The sequence below is a fragment of the Pristis pectinata genome, chromosome 4, assembly GCF_009764475.1.
Source record: "Pristis pectinata isolate sPriPec2 chromosome 4, sPriPec2.1.pri, whole genome shotgun sequence".
NCBI lineage: Eukaryota > Metazoa > Chordata > Chondrichthyes > Rhinopristiformes > Pristidae > Pristis > Pristis pectinata.
Genome location: NC_067408.1, coordinates 18,891,943 through 18,912,776, shown reverse-complemented (window position 1 = coordinate 18,912,776; position 20,834 = coordinate 18,891,943). Strand labels below are relative to the sequence as shown.

General features: G+C 38.9%; 1 protein-coding gene across 1 annotated transcript in view; it reads right to left on the bottom strand.

Annotated features, from left to right (window-relative positions):
• Positions 1 to 20,834, bottom strand: part of LOC127569407 (teneurin-2-like) — a 603,649-nt gene that overhangs the window by 151,955 nt on the left and 430,860 nt on the right.

Genomic DNA, 20,834 nt, shown 5'->3' with positions numbered 1-20,834 from the left:
GAATGCCAACATAGCATTCGCTTTCTTTACCACCGATCCAACTTGGTGGTTAACCTTTAAGGTATCCTGCACGAGTACCCCCAAATCCCGTACTTTGAATATTCTCTCCTTCTAGATAATAATCTGCCTGCTTATTGCTGCTTCCAAAGTGTACAACTGCACATTTCTCAACATTGAATCTCATCTGCCATTTCCTTGCCCATTCTCCTAAACTGTCTAGGTCCCTCTGCAACCTTCCTATCTCCTCAATACTCCCTACTCCTCCACCTATCTTGGTGTCATCCGCAAACTTAGCCACAAAACCATTTATTCCATTATCCAAATCGTTAATGTACAAGGTAAAAAGGAGCGGTCCCAAAACCGACCCCTGCGGCACACCACTAGTAACCGGTAACCAACCAGAATGAGATCCTTTTATTTCCACTCTTTGCTTCCTGCCAACCAGCCAATGCTCCACCCATTCTGTTATCCCACCCGTAATTCCATGACCTCTCATCTTATTAATCAGTCTCTTGTGAGGCACCTTATCAAAGGCCTTTTGAAAGTCTAAATACACAACATCTACCGCCTCTCCCTTATCCACCCTACCTGTGATTTCTTCAAAAAACTCCAATAGGTTGGTCAGGCAGGATCTTCCCTTCACAAAACCATGTTGGCTAGGACCTATCTTGCCTTGCGCCTCTAGGTATTCCGTAACCCCATCCTTGATATGGAGCAATAATCAATCTGCTGGAGGAATTCAGCAGGTGGAGCAGCATCTGTGGAGGGACATCTTTACATCCACCTCACTGCTTGACATCCCACCTAGACGAGAAACTAATGTAGGTTCTAGCTGAAGCCTAAGCACTGATCTTTGAAGCCACACACTAAGAAAAGCATGCCAACCTGTTTTCTGTCTGTTAGTCAGTTCTCTGTTCATCTATCCCCTCAAGTCCCTATTATGTACCTTACCAAATACCTTTTGAAAATCTAAGTATGCTACATCCTCTGGTTCCCATTTATCTTAGTTCAGACACATCCTGAAAAAAAACTAATAAATTTGTCAACTTCCTTTTCATAAAACCATGTTATGTATTAATCCCCGTAATAATGGACTCCAGGATTTTCTCAATACAGGTATTAAGCTAAATGGCACACTTTTCTGAATTAATGGTGTTATATTTGTTGTCTTCTAGTTTGCTGGAATTGTTCTGGGGTCTTGGAAGATTGCAAGCAATGCATTCACAGTCTCCACAATTACCTCTTTAGAATCTCAGACCAGAAGTTCCAGGCACTGTGTTGGTTTAAGACCTGTTAGTTTCTCATATATCTTCTTTACAGATATTAATTATTTTTGTATTAGTCCTCTGCTTCCCCATTATATCCAACATTTTGTTTTACTGTGAAAACAATTACAAAACATTTGCTTAACATCTTATCTATTTCCTTATTCCCCACTATTCATCTGCTCAAGTCAGCCCTAACAACCCTAACCAATCTTCTTTGCAATTTTTCTTTTTATGTACACGTAGAAAATATTACAAATGGCTTTCAGATTTCTTGGAACTTACTCCTATTTTCAACTTTTTTCTCTTGCCTTAAACTGTGGTCATCTTTTTCTGAATTTTCCAAAGTCCTTCCAATCCTAAGGCTATCACTCATCCTTGCTACATAAATGCCGTACGTATTAATCCAAAGCCATCTTTAACTCATTTTGTTGGACAGAGTTGGAAAGCTTTTCCTACAGAGTGTTTAGTTCTCAATGAAATACAATTTATTTGCAAATTCTCAACTATTTGTTTCAATATTGATCATTGACCAGGGCACCAATGCCCAATCCAAGAGGGCATGGCTTTAAAGTAATGGGTGGAAAGTTCAAGGGAGATATCAGAAGAAGTTTTTTTTTTACACAGAGAGTGGTTGGGGCATGGAATGCACTGGCTGGGGCAGTGGTGGAGGCAGGTATATTGGTCAAGTTCAAGAGATTACTAGATAAGCATATGGAGGAATTTAAAATAGCGGGATATGTGGGAGGAAGGGGTTTAAAGGTCAGCACAACATTGTGGGCTGAAGGGCCTGTATTGTGCTGTACTGTTCTATGTTCTTCTATGGTCACACTTTTTAATCTAATTTTAAAATTTAGGATTTTCCAACAGGGTATTAAGTTGGAGAATTGAATTGATGAGTTTGCTCTGAGAGGCTGGCATGAACTCAATAGGCTGAAAAGCCGCCTTCTATATTGTAGGTAAAAGTGAAAATTGAAATAAATAGCAATATGAAAAATCACCCTTCACTGCAATGAAATTGGCTTTATTTAAGATGTGAGATTTAGGATGTCACTTTTGAACTCAATGTGACTTATAAAGTAAGAGTATGAACACTCTTTCCCAGAGGAACCTTCCCAATGAGATTACTCATTAACTTGGTCTCATTAAACAAAGCAAGATCTAAAATAGCCATTTCCCTGGTTGCTTCCACTTTGTCTTGTTCTATATATTGTTTCAAATGCATTCTATGATCTCAGCCCCTAGACTAGCCTTGCCAACATGACTTGTCCTGTCAATATGAACATTAGAGTCTCTTGTTATTATTACATCTGTCACAAGCTCTTGTTATTTATCTTCTTATTAGGTGTAGCTCTAGGTTAGAGGCTGATAAGCTACTCCCATTTAGATTATTTGCCCTTCACCCATATTACTTCTTCCTCTAGATTCCTACACCAAATTATACCTTAATGTTGACATTATGCCATCTATTATTATCCTAGTTACAATCCCATTCTTCCCGTCTTTTCAAAATATCATCCAGAAAGAAAGGAGGGAAGAGTAAGGAGTCGAACTAGCGGCTAAGAAAAATTATAACTCAGAAAAGTTCACTACGATAGCCCCTTTCGCTAAATAGCAAGATCCTGTATGTTTCTTTTCTTTTAAGGAGCAATCAAACCATATTCCCCTGGTACATTATAATGAGAGGCTATATTTCAAGGAAAAATATCATTTCAGCAAATAAGAGGTGAAGATTGCAAGAAAAGATCAATGTTGAAAAAGGATAAAAACACAATAGTGTCTACTTACAATTAATTAAGGTGGAAAGGGCAGACCTTTCATAGAGTACTTGATCATTTTTTGTTCACACCAGTTGACACTGAGTCTTTCAATTATACAAGGCAAAACACAGATCAGAATATCACTGAAAGGAGAAATGCTACAACTACCATAAGAAACCACATTCTCATCTTTCAGGCTGATCAATTATTCCCAAGTACAACTCCCACAAAATGGAGATGTAATTTACGAACTCCAAAACTTCTCACATTTCATTCTTCTGTCATTGGCTTCCAACTGAAAAATGCCCTGCCCGCAGGGGATTTAATGAGTGTTTCTTTTCTCCATAACCCAACATGATCAGCTTTTGATACCATTTTATGTGGAAACAGAATTTTACTTTCATTGTCATTTCCAACAGCAAAAAACGTTGAATGGCTGTCAGCTGGTTATAATGACAGATCAATAAGGACTTCAACCAATCTCATTTGTTCAATTGAGATCTGACATTGAAATACTGCCTACCATGTGCCACCATCATTATATTTTAATATCTATTTATCAAATTGCTATTGCTGCTTCTTTTGTTTCACTTGCATTGTAAAATGACAATGGGTGGTTACACATTGTAGGGTTCAGATAAATTCTCATACTTTCCTATGCTGTAAGTGAAGGCCATTCAGTCCATCGAGACTTTTTACCTGTTTGATGAGCCACAGAAGTGAAATCTGAATCGTTGTTGGCCTTGTGTCCCTGAATCATGTTTAAATCTGTAGTTCTATACAATAGTTGGCAGATTGTGTCTTTAACATGGTGAAATATTTGAAGGTGCTGGAAAGGAGAGATAGTAAACAGAATTTGCCACCAAGCAAAGAAGCTTGTACAGAAGGACAAAAACTTGGTCAAAGGGATAAGTTTTAAGGAGTGCATTGAAGGGGGAGAGAAAAGTAAACAAGCTGAGAAGTGTTTGGAGGGAATGCCAGAGCTTGTGGCTGGGAGCTGGGTCCTCAACTGCTAAAGGTGGTTAAAATCAGGAATGGTAAAAGGTCAGAATTGGATCAGCAGAACTGGATAATCTCAGAGTTAAGGTTCTGGTGGTTATTGGGGCATTGGCTTATTCTGCTGGTACTAGCTGCCTATAATGTTTTCCTGTCATCAGTAGTCAGGAAAATGCTGGGATCTATTATTGAGCAAGTGGAAACAGGGCACTTGGAAAATAATAATAGCATAAGGCAGAGTAAATGTGGCTTTATGAAAGGGAAATCATGCTGAACAAATGTGCTGACTTTTTTTTAATTGTAACTAGCAGAATAAATGAGGGTAACCTTGCTGATGTGGTGCATTTGGACTTTGAGAAGACCCTTGATGAGATACCACACAGGAAGTTATTAAACAAGATTAGAATGTACAGTGGTAAGGATAATACACTGAGGATTGGCCAACGGACAGGCAAAGAATAAGAATAAATGGATAATTTTTAGGTTGGGAGTCAGTGACTGGTAGGTTGTGGCAAGGATCAGCCCTGGGATTACATCTGTTCACAATCAATATTAACGATTTTGACGATGGGATTGAGTGTAATTATTCCAAGTTTGGTGGCAATACAAAGCGAGTGCCAGTGTGCACTGTGAGAAGGATATAAATAGGCTAAATGAATGGGCAAGGACATGCCCAATGGAATAACATGGGGAAAATATGCAGTTATTCACCTTCTTAAAAACTAAGAATTGAAAGATGAAGTGGTTTTGAAATGGTGAGAGATTGAAAGGAGAAACACAAACAGAAAATACTGTAAACACTGAACAGGTCAGGCCACATCAGTGGGAAGAGAGACAAAACTAAAATTTCAGGTCAAAACGATAGAACTGGAAAGAAGAAATAAGAAGCTTGTTAAGCTGCAGGGAGGGTGGGGGACAAAGGGATGTCTTTGATAGGGTAAAAACCAGGGTGAACATGGGGAAAAGCCATAAACAAGGTTATCTGGTCAGTGAGTGAATGGGAGTAGTTAGAGAGTGAGAACATAGACAAAAGACTGGAGGACAGACTGAAATGCAGAACAGAAAGGCATGCCCAGTTAATACACAGGTATATCAAGCAACTGGGAGACAAACAGCTCAATAGCCTTTATTGCAAGGGATGTTGGTACAAATATAGAGATGGGGTCCTGATGAGACCACATCTGGAAAATTGTGTATAAACATGGTGTACTAATTTAAGGATATACTCGCAACTGAATGAGTGCAGTGAAGGTTCACCAGATTGATTCCTGGGATAGCAGGTTTGTCATATGAGGTGAAATTAAATAGACCAGGAATGCAGCCTCTCTTGAATTTAAAGTGCTCTCTTGAATGCAGAAGGATGAGAGGCAATATCGTTGAAATATACAAAATTCTTCAGGAGCTTGACAGGGTAGACACACAGTTAATGTTTATCTTGTCTGGGTTACCCACAACCAGGGTTCACAGTCTTCATGTAAGGGGGCTGGGGGGTTGGCCATTCAGGACAGAGATGGGAAGAAATGTCTTTACCCAGAGGGTAGACAATGTTTGAAATTCATTACCCAAGAGAATTGTGGAGGTTCAGTCACTGAATTTATCCAAGACAGAGATCACTAGTTGTTTAGGTATCTCGAGAATCAAGAGATATGGGGTTAGTGCAGGGAAGTGGCACTGAGGTAAAAGATCAGCCATGTTCCTTTCGAATGGTGAAGCAGGCATGAGAGACTACTTCTATTCCTTATGTTCCAGTGAATGTTAGCAATGAACGTAACTATTGTTGTGTTGTGGATTTAAATTGAAATGTTTTTTTTACTTAACTGGATAATATGGACATGTATTGCAAAAAGGATACTGAAAGGGAAAGGAATAGATTACAAGGGAGTATTAAATTGAAAGCTTGACATGACTTGCCAATCCAGAACAGTAAAACAGAAGCAATTTGTGAACCAGATTGGAGTATTATTCACTATTCCTTGTCAAGCATGAGTATTTTTAGAACTTACATCTGGATTTCATTTTACTTTTGCCATTTCTACACTGTCGATAACTTTGAGTTATTTTCACTGATGTTCATGTGTTATCGAGCAAAATGGTGGAATCTTTTATATTGCACCTCAACACAAAATAAGATGAAGGCTCATCAAATACCACTGTCTTTTGACAATGAAGTATGAATGCACACAACATCTATATAAAGTTAATGAGAAAACATTCCTCTATTAGGACCTTTGTTCTGTAATTTTCTTCAAATAAGGGGAACATTGGTGGAAAAAGCAACAAATTACGAAACTGAAGCAAAAACAAATTATTCACATGTAGTTCCTGCTATTCTCTATTAGAGAAATTAGTTTGTATCTAGTTTAATGTCTAATTGTGCACAGAGGTTCATCGTAAGAAGTTCCCAAGAGTCTTAAATGCAAGAAAGTCACTAATCTCAAGGAAACAATTATAGCGTATACCAATCTCCACTTTTACCTCTCACTCCCAGGAGCAAACATGCTACCTAGCAACCAACAATTCAACATTCTGTCTCTTTTTTACTTTGGCTATTTTCCCTGCTGTACCTTGGCCGGCATGCAGATTTTTCTTTTGTTTTTGAAATTACAGACTTTTTTTGTCAAACTATATCATTTCTTTGGGAGGGTTTTTGAAAAGAAAGTGCTGTTATCTCATCTTTGTTTTATGGTATTTATGAAGACAATTACAGTGAGCCTACCACCAGCTGTGTCCTTCAAAAATGAAGTATTAAACCGGAAGCTTGATGTAATCCCACATGTAATGGAAAAACTCAATTGTATTTCAAAAGCAAACTCTTCATTCCCAAGCTTCTTTTCTGCCTTCTTTCACCGAATGTATACCGTAGAAGTCAAGGTCCTCTATATTTTAACATTCATAAGCTTTTCCTGCAGCTAATGTATGACACACAAATCAATGGATATTCAGGGCTTCACCAGCTTGCAGTGAAAGACATCAGAAAAGCACTGTGTTATTGAGACAAGATACACAGTATTGTATCTTCTGGATTTTTTTGTGACCTGAAGCACATCATGTTTGTAAAAATGTACTCAAGCCTTTCTTGATTTATTGATTTAGTTCTTTGCTGATGCAGGGTTTTGACCCTAAATGTTGACAATTTTGTTCCTCCCACAGATGCTGCTTGACCTGCTGATTTCCTCCAGCACATTGTTTGTTGTTCCAGATTCCAGCATCTGCAGTCTCAAGTGTCTCCATGGTTCTTTCCCTTCTTCGGGCTCTCTCTCATTCTCTCTCCTGAGCAAGCTATCTGCTTGGGAGCTCTAATTTAGAACCAGGTGCCAGGAGCTTGGTGAGATTGGGCTTGCCCTCTCTTAATTCCCCCTTTGGCTCTCTGCCTTGATCTACTCTTGTCACCTCTTCTCCTTCTGCACAAGGAATTGTTAGAGGTGTTCAAGATCAGAAAGAATGTAGGTAGAGTAACAAAGAAAAAAACTAGTTTCCAGTGGCAGAAGGATTGTTAACCAGGGGACACAAATTCAAGGCAATACATTAACCTACAGAAACATTTTTTTTTACAGTTATTGTTATGATATGTGAAATCATGGCAAAATGAGCAGCAGTGACTTTTCTTTTCTTGACCTTCATGATGTTTTAAAGTATCATCCTAAGCTATTACCGAACTAGGTAATACCCAGACCAAGTCAACCATCTGCCTGGCTTGTGCTCATGCACCAGTTGGACATTAAAGGGTACTTCTAGGGTTTCTCAGTGAGGTGGTAGGCCATCCATAAATAACTACCCAATTATGCCTTTGGTGTACATTAAAAAGTTCAAAAACTACTTTTTCTCGAATGGAACATACTCTTATGTAGAGCTACAAATAAGATTATTTCTGTCACCTGTAATTCTGGAAAATAGGAAGTTATTGTTCACAAGGGTTGGATATAAAAATGCTTGAATTGTACTGGTGGAATGACATTCAAATACTGCACATTTATCTAAATGGAGAGAGATGAGGTGTTCTTGTGCGCGAATCGCAAAAATTTAGCATGCAGATTCAGCAGGTAATTAAGAAAGCAAATGACACACTGGCCTCAGTTGCTACAACACTGGAGTTAAAAAATGGAGATGTGTTGTTTCAATTGTACAGGGTGTTGGTGAGAGCACACCTGGAGTTCTGTGTACAGATTTTGTCGCCTTATTTAAGAAAGGAATTACTTGTACTGTGAAGAGATTCACTCGGCTAATTCCCGGGATGAGGGGTTTGTAAATCACTGAAAGCTGAAAAAAAGACCTATTTTCTTTGGAGTTCAGAAGAAAGAGGAGTGATCTTATTTCAATATATAAGATCTAATGAGACATGACAAGGTAAATGTTGCAATTCAACTAGTGGGAAAGTCTTAAATAAGGGTTGATAGTTACAGGGGAGCAGTCATTTCAAACTGAGGTTCTTTAGCCACAGGCGAGGTCTTGGAAGACTAGAAAACAGCCAATGTTGTTCCTTTGTTTAAGAAGGACAACAGGGATAATCCAGCAAATTAAAGGCTGGTGAGCCTTATGTCAGTGAGAGGGAAATTATTGGAGAAGATTCTTGGGAATGGGATCTACTCACATTTAGAAAAGCATGGACATATTAAGGACAGTCAGCATGGCTTTGTGCAGAGGAGGTCATGTCTTACAAACTTGATTGAGTTTTTTGAGGACAAGACTAAAATGATTAATCAAGGTATGGCACTGGATGTTGTCTACATGGATTTTAGTATAGCATTCCTCATAGGCCCCTCATAGTAGACTGATCCAGAAGATTAAGGCACATGGAATCCATGGTAACTTGGTAGATTGCATTCAAAATTGCTTTGGCTATAGAAGACACAGGGCAGTGGTGGAGGAGTGTTATTCTGACTGGAGGTCTGTGACCAGTGGTGTTCCACAAGGATGAGTGCTGAAACCTTAACTTGAACAGAAATGTAGGTGGGCTGATTCATAACTGTGCAGATGACATAAAAATTGGTGGAGTTATGGATGGTGAGGAAGGTTGTGAAAGGATACAACAAGATATGGATCAGCTGGAAATACGGGCAGTGAAAGCAGACGGAGCTTAATCTGGACTAGTGTGAGGTGTTGACCTTTGGGAAGTCAAATGCAAGAGGGGAGTATAAACAGCAGGACTCTTCGGAGCACTGATGTCGAGAGGGAACTTAGTGTGCAAATTCTCTGAAAGTGGTAACACAAGTAGACAGGGTGGTAAAGAAGGGATATCGCAGACTTGCCTTCATCGGTCAGGCCTTTGAGTATAAAAGTTGGGGTGTCATGCTGTAGCTGTATAAAACTTTGGTTAAGCCACATGTGGAGTATTGTGTGCAATTCTGGTCACTGCATTACAGGATGTGGAAGCTTTGGAGAGGGTGCAGAAGAGGTTCACCAAGACTGGAGAGTATTAGATATAAGGAGAGGATGGACAAACTTAAATTGCTTTCTCCGGAATGTCAGAGGCTGAGGGATGACCTGATAGAAGTACATAAGATTGTGACAGGTATACATTCGGTCTTTTTTCCAGGGTGGAAATATCAAATACTAGAGGGCATAGCTTTAAGGTGAAAGGGGGAAAGTTTAAAGGAGATTAATGAGGCAAGTTTTTTTTTTACACAGAAAGTAGAAGGTGACTGGGACACGCTGCCAGGGGAGGTAGTGGAAGCAGGTACAATAGCAAAGTTTAAGAGGTATTTAGACAGGCGCATGAACAGGCATGGAATGGAGGGACATAGATTATATGCAGGCAGATGGGATCAGTTTAAATTGGCATCATGGTTGGCACAGACATCGTGGCCGAAGGGATTCTTCCTGTGGTGCACTGTTCTATGTACAGAGGAATTTCTTCTCAAAACGGTAGTGAATCCCTGTGAGGCTAAGTCACTGAAGGTACTCAGAGAGGACGGAGAAGTTTATCACCTTCTTGAAAGATCTTGGAATTGAGGGCTATGTGGGATTGGCACAGAAGGGGAGTCGAGACTTGGGATGGCCCATCCACGATTGTATCAAATGGCAGGGCAGGCCTGAGGGGCTGAATGGGCTACTCCTGCTCCTATTTTCTCGTGCATACTTGTGACTTAATGAAACGCAGCAAGTGACAATGTTAAGAATCACAATCAGGCTTTGCTGAATAAAACACCCTTGTTCTTTTAAAAGTTCAGGTGGCCATATTTTAAGAATCACCATCCATAAACATTACCGATTGTCTTAAACAACATTATTAAGCTATAGGGTTTCATAATTCACCTATTATGTGGATAGTTCAGGTGACCACCCTCAGAAGATACTCAGGATCAATATGTCTGATGGTTGAATGGGCTACTTTGAAACTTCACGTTTGGATTGCAGCATTAGATGAATAGATAATTATGTTTACTCTGAGATTCTATATTGTTGATGACTCTCTGCATCAAGGAGATTATTTAATCAGGCTTAACTCCTGGAACAAAAACAGAAAATGTTGGAAACACTCAGCAGGTCAGGCAGCATCAGCTTCTTTGTTCTGGGTCCCAGACCTGAAATGTTAACTGTTTCATTTTCCACATACGCTGCCTGACCTGGTGAATGTATCAGCTGTGTTCTGTTTCTATTTCAGAATTCCAGCACCTGTAGTCTTTTGATTTTAACTCCTGGAATAAATTAAACACAAAAAGTTGGATTTCCACCATCTGTAATGTTTTATTCGAACAAATGAAAATGCCATGCTCACAATATACAACTGCAGTGGAGACTGCTGTAGCCCATGTATATCATGAAGCTTTGTCATATTTCACCAAATGCTTTTCTCAACCATTATTTGTATCTTTAATTGCACTAAACTGGCATTCCAGAGACTGACACCTGATGTCCTTCTTAATCTTCATAAAGGAAACTCCTGATTGGTCCAAACTACTTGGATCATTTGTATTTAGTCCTTTATAGTTCCAATTGCACAGCTATAACTAACAATATGAACATATTTGTTTAAAAAAATAACACAACAAAAGCAGGCAGGAGCAATTAACTTAATTTCTTTTAATATTTCATAAGAGATTTGATAATGATCTAATTTTTTTCTCTGCTTTTCTAAGTACCTCAGACCTTATTACTTCTTTGGGCCAAATGATAATAAAATTAGCTGGGTGGGAACTAATTGGGCCCCAGCCTCCTTTACAGCAGCTCCAAGCACAAAAACCAGGAAAAAGAGAGAAATGACATTTGATGGAAACTGTGCCAAATCATTAAAGTAATTTCCCTAGCCTGTTATGTTACTGGCAAAAATTTGAATTCTGACAGCTAATTAATCCTTATGTAATAATCAGAATCTTCAAAATGCTTGGCATCCTGATTATTATATGCTCAGTTTTAATCAGTAAATATCTGTTGGTTTTATGTTTTGATTAGGTTCCCCATCAACTGATATATTTGATCCATACAGGAAGGACTATTATTTATCACAGCTTCAAACTGTTTCCTCCATGTGCTGAGAACTCAAACCTTGGAAAACAATCCCAATCTTATCTTTTTCATGCTTGACCTAGGTCCAACATTGAAATTTACCTTGAAGTTAAGTCCTTATCTTAGATATCTGTACTGCATCTTTTCATCATCACACCTATAATGGATGGATAGTTCAAGATATTCCTCATGTTGTAACTTCATTACTATTCCTTGGCTTAGTTCCAGAATCTTTCCTTTATCCCCTCCGTGAGTTAAATTAATCTAATCTCAAGGCCATTGTCAATCTCAGACAAAAGTATGTGGAAATGTTAGCACTCTAGCACATTCAGTGCAAGTGCAGTTTTCCAAGTAAATGCTCATGTCTTTGAATCTTGAAACAATGGCCGAAAAATTGGATTGTGCCCGCATAGTACCTAGTCCAACCCATGGCTGACGAGACCAGTGCATGGTTGATCGATAATTGCTCTGCAGCCTCTGAGGTGGTATCAGGGAATTGAGGCAGTTGCCCAGGTCCTTCAGTGTGATCAATTTCAACTGAGGGGCTCAAAGAAGTTTGGGGTTTGGGCAAAGGAAGGATAATCAGAACTGATTAAGCAGTTAAGCAGTGGTCCAGAGTTTTAAGCAGAAGATTGGAGGAACATTCCTGTTCTTCATGCTTCCATAAAGCAGGAAGCACAGTACGTTAGATCTATCTTCGGGAAGTGCCAGTTATTCACAGGCCATTTTTAAAAAGCAACATGAAATGGATCTAATTCTGTTTTTTGGCTATAGAATGGATGCAGAGCTATAGAATTTCAAGGGCATTGTAGGTAATTTTGACCTTCACAGCTTAGAAATATGGAAGCAAATTTCAATTTTAATTCCATTGATTTCTATAATGGGTGTAATTCACTCTGGCAGTTTACTACCCAAAGCATGAAGTTGAAAAATACCTATAATGATATTTCTGTTTTCTGTCCCATGTCTCAGGAAAGAGAATGAAGCAAGGAGATGCCAACACAAACCTTGAGAAAAACTTAAACATTCCTTGTTACGTCAAGAGAAATATCCCTTCTCCTCCTGGCTCCATCAGGCAAGTAACATATTTATAAAATACATGGTTGCCTCTGTGTGTGTGTGTGTGTGTGTGTGCGCGCGCGCACGTGCGCGTACACTTTTAGGGGTGGGGAGGGAGTGACCGAGAATGACAGTGTAAAGTAGAATCCCAGAGAAGGGAAGATGTCTGGTAGTTAAATGTCAGACCAATTTTAACTCCCTGCTTTCTGCCTTGTGGAATTTTCAACATCACCCATCATGGTTTCAGGCTGAGAGTCATTTCTCCTGATCTACTTTTTAAATATGATATTTAATTAAAAACAAGATGTCAAAGGGACCTCTACTACTTCATTTTACCTTTCCTGGTGCTCTGATTTCAATCAATGAATCAGTAAAATCATGTTTGTGATTATATTGCATGTTTAATGTTTGAACAGAAGCTTCTATGCTAATGTTTACTCTGAAAATTGAAAATAAACAGTAGAAAAAATAATTTTGGCATATTTACAGAACAGAATGCTCTAAAGTATAAAGAGAGGGAGAAGTAGAACAGATGGGGGACAAGCATCCTGTTCCACCAACAACAGTTTCAATTTAGTTCGTACCTTTAACATATTAAAAAGTCCCAAGGTCATTCACTGGTATCTGGCCAGAAATCAAACTTTTGGAAATCTGAGCAAAAGTTTGGTCAGAAATGCAGGATTTAGGGAGGTTATAGGAAGAAAGGGAGGTGGAGGAGGGGTAATTCCAAACTTATGGATGAAACAGCTGGATAACCTTCTACCAATGGCAGGTGAAGGAAGTTGGGAGTGTGAAAGAGGCAAGGAATGGAGGTTTTGGACATTTATCAGGGCTTTTAAAAATGATTCCTTTCCAAATGAATCATTTGGTTACTGGAGTGGGAATCTGGGGATAAATGTTTAAATGCAATCACTGAACTTGAGGAATTTAAGTTTAGTTTATTAAATAAACCTTCAATGAACAAATCTAGATTCAGTAATACTGACAATGAAACTGCAGGGTAACTTTGAAAACCGACCTGGTGACAAAGGTACCTCAGGGTCATAGGGTCATAGAGATCTGTTGTACTCTCCAAGTTTAGCCTTCAGGAGACCCCTGATGTATGACTGCTGAGATGAGCAAGCAAGTTATTCAATAATATAGAACTGTTACTGCAAAGTAAATAAGGATAATGCAGGATGGACAACTAGGCAGTGAATGCAACAGAAACAATGACACATGCAGTCTAGTTGACTCTTCAGAGTCCTCCTCACTAATATCTAAGGACTTGTGACATTTTGGGAGAGCAAGTCAGAGAGGTAGGTTTTAGGGGGCTTACAGAAATAGAAGATGGAGAAGAGGAAGTTTCAGTGAGACAAACCAGGCACCAACTTGCTACAGCTATATCATATTCTATCAGCTAACATCCCAGACTTCTCCGTCATCCTCTGCAGTCAGCTCTGTTTCCTCAGAAGAACAGACCCACCCTTGTTGGCTGTGCAATGACATGCGGTGATGCAGAAGCACAGAGGGTAATAGCAAGGCCACACATTGTATACGGGGTGGAGACTTAAGTGTCTATCACCATGAATGGATCGATTGTACTGGTCCAACTGTTTGAACGCTAGAAGGAGATGGTTGCTGGACTGAGCCTGCAGTAGAACAAACCTGAAGGTAAAAAACAACAACTTTAACCGACCCTCATCTATCTACCTGCAACAAACATATCACAGGTGTTACCAATGTACTGTCACAGAAACAATGAGGTAAAGTAGATTTTTGACAGCATTCATTGAAGTAACCATTGTGCATGGATAGTAAAGGCCCACCTTTAAATTGAAGACACCCTCCATCATGTTGTGTGGGACATCACTCTACCATTATAATCAAGTCAGACTACAGTGACCAATGCTGCTTGAATGACTGTAGAGGAGCATACCAAGGTGCCAAGTAGCTGAAGCTGCAATATAGTTTCAAACACATGCTGACCAGTGGAAGGAGGACACTGTAGACCAAGTTATCTAAAGCTACAAGCAATAGATCACATCAAAGCTTTGAAATTCTGCAACACCAGTTGTGAACAGTGGTGAACAATTCTACAACTATTGGGATGGGGAGACTGCATGCACCTCTCCATCCTCAACAAAGACAGAGTACAGTGCAAGAGCACAAAAGATAAGGCTGCAACCTTGTAATCACCATCAATGGATGTTCCATCTCAGCCTCCTCTTGTGACTCTTGACTAGAAGCCTGTCTTTAGCTTTTAACTCACTTCATGTTACATCAACAAACAGCACTGGAGACAACAAGCAGTATGGTTCCTAATATCACCTTAAAGGCCGTCAGGTCCAGCATGATCCATGTCTCTACAGTGTGAGAAATTACCCTGATTTGGCCAGATCATGAAGGAGAAATTTAATCTAACCATTTACCACCCATCAGCTCACTCTCAATCAAAAACATAATGGAAGGGGTCATAAATAGTGCTATCAAGTTCCAGTTGTTCACCAAAACCAGGTCACTGGTGCTTGGTTTGGGTTACACACGTAATACTCAACTGCTAACTTCATTTCAGACTTGGCCCAAAGATGCATAAAAGGGCTGAATTTCAGAAGTGTGGTGAGAAGAATAGCCTTGACCTCTCAGTGGCATTTGACTAAGTGTGGTATCAAGGACCGCTTTTAAAATTGAAATCAATGGGATCCAGGGTTACAACTCATCCTGGACCTGAATTATACAGACCTGAATAAATACTGCCAGCAAGAAATACAAGTATAGTAGGCACATAAGAACACCATCCCATAGCAATTCTGCTGCAAGTCATAGACCATCTTGACTTGGAAGTATATCACCATTGTTTCTCTATCACTGAGTCAAAATTCTGGAACTCCTTCCCTCACAGGAGAGTGGGAATATCTTCCCCATATGGAATGTCATAGTTCAAGATGGCAGCTCACCACCATTTTCTTAAGGGAAATTAAAACCTCGTCATTGGTCCCATCTCCCGTATATGATGAAAGGAATTCTTCAAAACTGAAACTGCATTAAGCAACTACAAATTACATTTATTTAAACTCAGACTAAAATAATTCAATTTTAATGCCACCAAATTATCTTCTCTGATCTTTAAACAGATTGATGTTATGTCCTGTATTACAGGGCATTGCCATAGTCATTTTAAAAGTATCCCATCATGAGGACAATTATGTTTTAATTTCCCAGGATCATTTTTAAGTCACCTCTGTGCTGACCATCACTCTTAGCAGTGTGTTCTGATAATGAGCTGCATGTCTCCACCATTAACAGTTGCTGTGAGAACCACCAGGCACTCTCAACTGCTTCCAGTGGGGAAAGAAAAGAAGTATTTCCTACATTAATTCATAGAGTATTTACACCCTTTGTGAAGTCTGGAATCATTTTTTTTACAGCCTGCCACACTTAAATACACATGAAGCATCAATTTACTTATGACTTATATTTATAAATGTATGGTATAAATAGATTTTGTTAGAGTCAGCAGTGTAATATGATAAATATCTCCAGTTGTGGACCTGGCCAAAACTCACCTGAGATCTTGCTGCTTATGTCTTATCCAACCAGCCTTCCTTACAGCAATATTTACTCTGTGTCTTGCTGCTTGTGGATCAGATCCTTCAATTATTCTTTTTTTTAGAAGACAATATTAAGGAATGAAAAAGACTTAAAGGTAAACAGCAAATTATTGTAACCCACCCTTAAACCTGGTCTCAGGTACTTTTTCAGGTTAACCGCAAAACCTGGCAGCTCACTCAGCCAACAGAGCGGAACTGGACGGACAGGGTGTTGATGGGTATGTTTCCCCTTGCAGGAGAGTCTGGAACTGCAGGTCAAAATAAGGCATTGCTCATTTAAGAACAGAGATGAGGCAAATATTTTTCTCTCAGGGGGCCATGTGTCATTGGAACTCTCTTTTACAAAAGGCAGTGGAAGCAAAGTCTTTGAATATTGAATATAAAGCAGAGGTAAATAAAATCTTCATAAGCAAGGGGGTTGAAGGTTCCACAGATCTACAGGAATAAGGACTTAAGATTATAATCAGAACAAGCTGGCACTTAATCAGACCAAAGGCAAGCATCCTTCTTTTGCTCCTAATTCGAATGTCCATACGTACATAAGTCGCTACAGGAATTATCCAACAGCTGAGGTCCCTGTCAACTTCCAATCATCTTAAGGGGTGGAAAAGTTATTGTGGTATAAGAAAACCTAACAATCCAGAAACCACTGCATAAAATGACAGCCCAAGATGATCTTTTTTGTAACTCCTCTCTCCCTTTTTCAGTATAGCTGTTCATCCACTTGCAGTAGGTCTACACGCATTTCCACTAAAATAGCAGGAACATGAGGTGTTACCAGAATTTTCAGATCGTAAACTAAAGGCTTTTCTGTGGTGGTGCGTGCAAATTCAGAGCAGTGAAGTGGTGAGCTCAAGCAAAGGCCAGGTTATCGACATTCTGATAAAACAAACTGGAAAGAATATTCCCCCTGAATCCAACTGTAATCAGTACAAAGATTCATTTTGGAGATTGACTTTCACAATGCTGTTAGACTTGTTGCTTACACCTAATTCCAATGATTGCTCTGTGAGTTATGTCTTGTTCACTTTTCAATCCAACTTGTTGTTATTTTCCTTTTACTTTCAAACAGACATTCCTTAACTTTCCCAGAATGTGCTCCCACAGCCAAGTTTAGCAACTGCCCATGAACCCCTACCAGCACATTTACATCTTTTAATCCTTTAAGGCCACTTGTTATCATCTGCCCATCAGATCATCTACTCAACTCCCAACCTGCCCTCTCCGCCCATCCTTCCACCCTCTGCTCAACATCTCACTGATCATCTGCTTGACCATCTCCCAAGCCAACACTCATCTTGAACACTATTTTAGGGTGAGATGCAGCATAAACGTGATTCAATTACTTCCCCCCAGTCTTCTTTCCTTCATCCTTCTTGGAAGGAATGGAGTTTTCAGGCCTTGCCCCAGTTTTCTCAGCACGACTTGATCACATAATTTTAAGCACAAGTCCTGTTAAGCTTCCATAATCTTTTGCACCGATCATGAAAATGATGTGTCCAAAGGCAGCTTTGCTGACAAAACTGGCTTCCCTCCAGGGTGAAATAATCATCATTGGGAGTTTCTGCAAACTGCATTCATTCCAAGGCCTTTGAGGAAAGCTAAGCTGGATGTTTTGGATAATAAGCATGATTAAAAAGTTACCAAATGCATTTTTAAAAATTGATTAACAACCTAATCTAACCAGGAAGTAGTTTTGTATAAAGTTTGAAGGTCATTTTCAGTTATTTAAATTCAGGTTACTCAGTTGTAATTATAAATGCTTCTTCTTAGTGAGAACCCATTTGGAGCTGTGTGAAATAAACGTGACAAGCTCTTTTCAGGAATGATTTTTAAAGGCTAATAGTTTTTAAAGCAATTACAGATTAAACTGTTGTCTGATTATCCTGTGGTTCATGGACAATTTTGTGGTTGGTGATAAGTAAGTGAAATTAGCTGAAGTCTCAGTGAGAAATAAATCACTTTTCAAAATGGCCACAACTTTGGGTGAAATTCACACTGGATTACACCCAAACTCTTCTCCAAGTATGTCCAGGTCAGGATCTGGAACATCAACCAAAAGACCATAATTTTATGTGCAAGTTTGGATAATCATTGCTGGAGAGTTATATCACTTTCAGCTGCATAAAGGAAAACTTAAATGTCCTCAGTTGATGTATCTTTTTGCCCTGGGCCAGACAACTTGGCTATATTTTCCCTCCTTGGCACCGCAGTATTTTGTGGTGCTCCTCATTATGATGGGACAAGTCATCATAGGCAAGATACCAAATATAAGAACGCAATGGTTGGAATGGCTCAGTAACTGACCATAGACAATGAAGGGATATGCCGTGATTTAACTATTCACAATTCAGAGCACTACTGTTGTGCCATGAATAGGTTCCTGATAATTTATTTGTTTTTCACTGCTTTTGTGCAAAACATGTGAAAAAGAAAATATCCTGCATCCTGTGGAGCAGGCATAGCACAAGGGTACAGCAGCTCTGATGAAATTCCAATTATATGTGTCCCTTGTTGAAAAAAAAACTTCAGAAGATTATTTCATTCATAAGCACATTAAACAAGAAGAGTCAGTTACAAGGTCGTGTCATCTTTTGACTAATTGACTGTCAACCAGTTTAGTGCCTTAACGTCTGAACACTCAAGTTTAACAATGCAGTAACAGAACACACGAACATAGGAACTTGGGGAAAAGGAAATGACCATACATTTACACTATCCAATTCATGTTAGCTGCATCTGGTTTCACGACCTGATTTGATCATTTTTCATCTTTTTCAGCTTGTATCCATATCTTTCCACTTTCTGCTGAATCAGTAATTGACCCAATTCCCTTCTGAATACTTCAACAAAGTCAGCATTTACTACACTAGGTGCCAGCCCATTCCATAAATCAAAAACTCCAAGCGTGACAAAGTTATTTCTGAAGTCTGGTAGAGGCCTCTTCAGATTCCATTCATGTCCTCTAGTTTTTATATGTTAATTTTGCACAAAATGCCTCACTCAACATTCACACCATCAGTTCCCTTCATCTTTGTTTCAGGAACTTGGATTCCTCCTGTCCTTTAATCCTTCAGAATTGTTGATTTATAGAATATACTCTAACCAGCTGCAGGGGTTCAGACATTTTATATCCAGAATAATGAATAGTTGGCTGTGAGTGAGTTGCAGGCTGTAATCTGATCACGAGCCTCAGAAGATTTATTCAGAGAATAATGGATACTTGGAAAAGATTCATCGGTAAACTGTAATTTTTAAATGAGAATTTTTTTTGCAATAGGCAGGCTCAATCATGGAACAGCCAACACCGGCAATACAAATGCTAGTCACTGAACAGTGTCCGCAATGGATTAAAACTCTGATTAAAAAAAAATCTGTGCTGTCAAACATGCCACCGATGCAAAAATATTTCTGCAATACACACCATTGCCTTTGCTTCTGTTTACAAACATAACAATCTTTCACAGAACTTTCTACTTCTTTTATCTTCAAGAGCATTGCTTTGAACAGGCTAAAGCATTTGTTACTGTTTTAATCCAAGAACGGAGAAAAATAGTACTGTTAAGTTGTAAATGAAAGTGGAAATAATGCTTTCACTTAGTTTTGTTTTGTTGCTAGGGTTTTGCAAAATCAACTCAAACTATATTTCACCCCAGTCATGCACCATTATGAATAGGCTAGTGTACGATGACTCTTTCAGCACAGTACTATTGCATGCAGCCTGCTGCTTTAGTGATGATTCGCTGGCTTTTCATTGCAAGTTTAGGGCAGGCAGGAGGGGTTTAACAGGTTCTAAAGGAATTTGGAGTTTTACCCACCCCACCAAACAACATTTAGTCAGATTTAAGAGTTGTAGATTCATGATGGCGATGTAATTACTGCTATAATGGGAGATCTGAGAATGAATGAAATGTATGAGAAAAAGCAGTTGCCAATTTTCCCTCTGTAGAGTCAGGCTTTTTGCCAGACCAGAATGGCACTCCATTTGCCGGTATGGGATGTAGCCTTAACATTTCCCTTTACTCTTGGCTAAATTATTACAGGCACATCAATTGAGGGGAGGTGAAAAATTAAATAACTAATCAAAAATACACCAAATGATGCTGCTAAAATCTGACTGTGGTAACACCGGAAATTGTTCCCTCAAGATTTCTCACAAAGGAAGCATTGCTTCTGTATAGTTGTCTGGATAAATATGATTGAGAACAACTTTCTGTCTCAGAAACTTTAAAAGAATTCACTGTTATTGTACTGTAAAATTTCTTATCAGGATTTTGTCTTCAATTAAGTCATGAAATAACAAAGCCACAATGGGAGTTCCTTTGAAACGTAATGAGATGTTGCTTTCTTGAAAAAATGTTCGGTGATCATTTTTTTGCTTGATAAATATGGAAAAGCATCAGGAATTAATATTACCCAGTCCAATTTTTAATTAGAGCATGATGAATTGAAGAAACTGTTGAACGGTTTTGCAAGAAGGTATGTATTTTCTGATTCCAACATTTATCCAATTTATTCAACTATAACAACTATTTATAAATTTTTCATGACCACAGGAAACCAGAAAACCTCTTAATCATGCTGTTGGAGGCATATTTTAGCAATTAAATTGTTATTTGAATGGCCTCAAATTTTTCTGTGGCAGATACATGTTAAAAGCATTTTTGGTTTTCGCTTCGTAGCAGTATACAAGTAATTAGTAATTGCTTTGAAATTAATGC